Raw genomic sequence first — 5,339 nt, 5'->3', positions numbered from 1 at the left:
CCCGGGCTCTTCGGCGGAACTGCCCCCGTCATCCCCTCGGAGCGGGCGCCGTCCTGCTGCTGATGCCCGTGTCTTTTATCTTAGCCTTGCCTGAGCTTGGGGCACATGGTTTTTATTTTAATTTTATTTTGCCCCCCCCAACCAATGTTTTCATGTCAAACTTAGAGAAGCAGATAAGATCAGCAGGATGGCAGTTGCTACACAAGTTGACCGGACTTTATTCCCGTTCAGAGCCTGAGTTTTTGTCATCCTTACAAAGCCTTACCAGTATTTTGGTCGTATTTGTGGATTTTGGGATACCTCATTCAGAAATAAAATTGTCCAGCCCAGGAAATTACTCTCTTTTTCTGTTGTGTTGGTGGTGGTGGTGTTTTTTTTGTGGTTGCTGCTCTTTAAACCCACTAGAACAGTGTAGATGTGACCATTTCATTTCAAGCAGGCTGGTGCAATCCTTGCATTAGTTAATTGATGAGCTGCACAGACCGCATAGGGGACTATAACAGGCACACTGCGATGGGATGGATATGTTTAAAACACCCCTGCTTATGGTAAAAGTCTTCTAAAACATTGTTATAGTTATTCCTGCCTGGCATGTTTTAAGGCAGAGCAGTGAAGGAATATTGCTCTGAGACTGTACCCTCCTCATTTAGCTCTGTTGTTTTTTATGAAGTTTTCCCTGCACTCACTGAACCAGTAGAGTTTTTCTTTTTTTTTTTCATTTTGACATTACAAATACAGCCAAACCTATACTTTTCTGTGATGTGAGAGTTCTGCTTCTGTGGGACCGGGCACAAGCAACGTGCAATGTTTACAGCTGGTTGTATATGTGTCATCAAAACCCTCAGCATGCTGATGACAGCTCATGCGTACGAAAATGATTGACAGACCAAAGCAGGTGACATCGAAAGCTCAGTGGCTGTTTTTAAAGTAATAATGGTGAGGCCTAAACCAACCCCTCTGCTGACAAAAAGGAGCTGTAAAGAACGTCCCAAAGGGACCTCTGCCAGCTTCCTGATCTTGTGCAGGATCACATCTACTTTGGTACCATTCCTGACAAATATTTTGAACTTAATTCCAGTAGCATAGTTTAGATAGCTTGGCAGGCTGTTTTCATGTTTAAACACTTGGAGTTTTTTTTTTTTCCCTCCAAATTGCTCATCAGAACAGCCCTGCCTGAAAACCAAAATAATTTCTTTTTCCTGCTCTTGGTGGCAGCATTTTCCACAAAGTGAAGGCTTTGTCACTGCAGAGGACTTCTCAAGGTTGCTCTGACAGCTGATACCTAATACAATTCACAGGTCCCTTATTTATGTTATTTTCCTTCAAGTGCTCTGATATGTTTATGCCCTTCTTAAAAGACAAAGTCACAAAGCAGAGACAATACCCTGAGCATTCACTGCAGTTAATAAAATAATTGCCTCTTGTGTCTTACAAACAGTACTCCTTTAAACCATACTCACAAGTCACTAATTTCCTTTTTCATCACATCATGTGGTTGGCTGATGCTGTTTCTGTTTCTGTAAAATTTCCAGGTATATAGTACTTTTTTCGAACTGTAAAAATGCAGCCTAGACAGTTTTTTGTTCACAGTTTTAGTGGTTTTCCCTTTCCCTTTTTTTTTTTTAACTAATCCATTATTATTTTACCTGATTGATTTCAGATAATTTTTCCAGCTAATCAAGACTCCTTTGGATTTTAGCTTATCCTCAAGAGCACTGGTAGCTCTCCCAGTGTGCATTTTCTCATGCTGAACAAGCAAAAAATTGCACACTCCTGCATTCAATTACTTCCCAAAAAAATACTAAACAGCACTACATTGAATTCTAGCAGACCAATTATATTATTTTGGAAAAAGCACAAAGTAAAACCCAAGAGATTTTTAAACTCATCATGTATGTAAGTATTTGACATAAGTAGTTGGAAGACAAAGCTACTCAGATTTTATATCCTATTTTCGAGTGGACAACTGGTTCAAAATATTTGAGAAGAGACAATCAGATAACTATTTTGTTCCACTTTTAGAAAACCAATGTAGAACAATACAGAAAAGCATTTTTCTCTGGATTTTACAGCTAGAAGTACAGTTTTACCTCCTGCTCCATGTTCTCTCCAGAAACTGCAGTTTACACGCTACAGTTCTGAAAGAGCAAGTTTTGCAGTCTGTATAGAAAAGAATGTTTTCCTCTTCAGTAGCTTGAAAGATCCCAGATAAACCTCCCACGGTGACTTCATCTAATGTTTAGTTTCACTAAGATTCATCTCCTACATGTTTTATCACAGGTCACTTCAGAAATTCCCTATTAACAGTGATTTCCATGTGTGTTTAGGTAATTTAATACCAGCCTTATTTCTTTGATTCTCTGTCTCATAATGAGGGCCTGCATACCCAAGGAAGTAAGAACTACATCCATTATTATATCTTATTATTATATTATGATGTATTATCATGCTTGCACAGATCAATGGTACATTTCCTATACAGAGTCTTTATCACATTTCTTCCACATGACCCTTCATAATGGAAGTTTCTCTGATAAGCTAATGAACCTGCCTCCCTTTCAGGTTTAATATTATTCCTGGATGCATTTGCACTATCATTTCTATAGTTGACTGTTAGGCATGACAGCTAGCAGAGATTATTTTTATCTAAACCACCTTTTTTTAACAACAAATAATTCTGTATCTAATCATTCCCTGTAGCTGTGTTGATGACAGTAACAGTAACAAGGAAATTGTTTTAAGCCCAGTGTCTCATAGAGCTGAAAAAAATATCACCTTCCACAAGAAAAAGATACATTCAAAAGATTCCTTCCAACTTCTGTACCAGTGAGGGAGTGTGCAAATCCTGAGGAATCCTGGTTTCCAGTCCTAGAGGGTTGGCAATTCCCCTCTGTGCCACAGAAGGCAGAGCCCAAAGCCTTCAGCCCAGATTAATGTACAGTCACCAAGGAGATGCTCAAGTCTGGCTCCCAATGAAGTGTGGAGGGGACCGAACAACCATAAAAAATGTCAAAAGGCAAGGACGCACCACAGGAAATCTGCTGTCATCACTTTTGTGTCATTTTTAGCATAAATATTAACAATTATTTCAACAGCAGCAAAACAGAACATCAGAACTCCTGACACTATATTCAGGGGGAAGGACTTTTGGCAGTGTCCACCTTATATATAATCAGTGGAAGTTTCTCCTTCCTGTGCCTACAACTCTACAGGAGCCCTTTGATTCTGTTAGGTACCTTTTTTTGTTGTTGTTTTTAAATAAAATGTGGAAGAGTAATTAAGTGTCTTTTAAATTATTTTATCATTCTAACATTGCTAAAAAGATAAGCTTATTTATTCAAGAATCTCGTATTAGAATGCAAGGAAATTTCTTTCAAATCAAGGAAAAAAAGTACTTTAAGTTCAGACCAATTTGCATTATCATTTTTATTTGTGAAGACCTTACTTCAAACTAGGAAGAATTCTGAATGCCCAATTAATTCTTTCTTCTAAACTGGCAATAATACGCTGCTAAGGAGGACTTCAAGAGCAACTTTACTGTTTAGTCTATGCAGAACAGCATTTCATCCATGCCCTAAAATTTTTCTCTCCTTCCAGCTCTGTTTTGCCAGTCTGTCCCTTTCACAACTATTTCCATAATTTCAGTCAACACTTGGTCCTCTTGTTAGTTTTTCAGTGAGTGCCTTAGTTAGTCCTTTAGTTCCTCTTGTACCTGCATCATGCCAGGTTTTACTGCAGTTACTTGGTCTCTGATTGCTTGTTGTGATTACTTTCCAGAGTGCCCTGCCTTCATCTTGCAAAAGCCTCACAAGTTATGCAGTTATTTGTCTCATAGACTGGGTAAGCAACATCTATATGATTTATTCCCAGGCCTTCTTTCCCCCCTCAAAGACCAGCCTATGAGCATTTTCTTTAAAAAATCAGAACAGTACCCACCCTGTAAGGCATCTGTCCCTGCACACACAGCATAATAAAATGCTTTCACTTTCCTCACTTTTTGCTCTGAGAACTCTCCTGTGCAATTCTTGGTGTACGATGAGTAATAATCTACTGGATGCACCTGTGCAACCACTTGGGCATTTTAATATCTTCAGAAGTTACCTAAAGGTAAGAAGAAATTACATCACTTTAGCAACTGAATTTAACTTATTTTTAAAAACCAACCAAACAAACCAAACAAAAAACCACCAGATGTGATTTAAAACCTTGTACCATAAATTTATAGTTTTTAATCTGTGGTCCAAGAAACACCAGGTGCTAATCTCTTTGGAGGCACTGCTACCTCCTCCATGTTTGCCCTCTACTTCCACTGGTACCAAGCTATTTTAAAAGATACCTGTAAAAATCAGCGGGAAACAAACCCTAGGATCCAGAAATGTGTGCTTTGCCAGCTCATGTCTTTTTTTAAGAGAGGAGTCACAGAATAATCTCCTGGAATTTTACTCTAGAGAAAGTACAGAAATACTGGCATAGCATCTCATTAACTGTAGCATAACTATAAACCATAAAAATTGGGCATTATGTGAGATTACAGAACAATGTGGAAATTCACTTAGTTTGGAAAGGTCTTCAGGACAGTGCAGGACAGGTCTTAACACCTTGATAAGAAGAATACATCAGACCAATTTTATAGTACTCTTCTATTTGTTTTTACAGGTGTCAATCCATTTAGTTATAAAGAAGTGTAAGATAATCCTGTTATTTTTCTATGGTAATTCAGGGCTATGAAAGAAGCCACATGCCCTGACAAAGTGCCAGCTTGTGCAAAATGCAGAGGACCATCTGCTCAACAACACAAGGTTTCACAAGCATATTGTGTTGGTACTCTGTTCCGTATTACCTTCCCAGCAGACTTATAATTCAAGTTCTTCATCGATGCATTCAAAAGATAGATTGATCTTTGTCGTTTTCAAAACACTCTTACACTCCAGAAGAATCAGCAAACGGTCAGTAAATGGTGGCATTCATCAGTAAATGGTGGTTCACATACCAGGAATGTGTAAGTAGTGGTGGAAAGGACCTCAGCAACCTATGGAGTTTATGTATTCTAACTGGGTTAAGGATGACAAAAATTTAACTCTGTGACTTGAAAAAAAGGAATCCCAGCTTTCCAAGGCACATCTAACCTAGCAATTAGCACCTAGCAAGTTTTCTTTCATGTCCAAGCTAGATTTGCTTTTTGCAAATGTTTTCCCCCCATGCTCTCCCTGTCCCCACAAACTTCTCACCATTCCTTGTTGGGGTCCCTCCCCTGCCGTGTAGCCCTGGGAGAGGGGCCCTGAGGGCACAGACACGGGGTTTCCCTGCCCCTGCTCAGCCTCGTTCCCACTGGTTGGTTT

This window comes from Corvus brachyrhynchos, unplaced genomic scaffold (genome assembly GCF_000691975.1).
Source record: "Corvus brachyrhynchos isolate BGI_N302 unplaced genomic scaffold, ASM69197v1 scaffold216, whole genome shotgun sequence".
Lineage (NCBI taxonomy): Eukaryota > Metazoa > Chordata > Aves > Passeriformes > Corvidae > Corvus > Corvus brachyrhynchos.
This window is presented reverse-complemented; position numbering follows the sequence as displayed.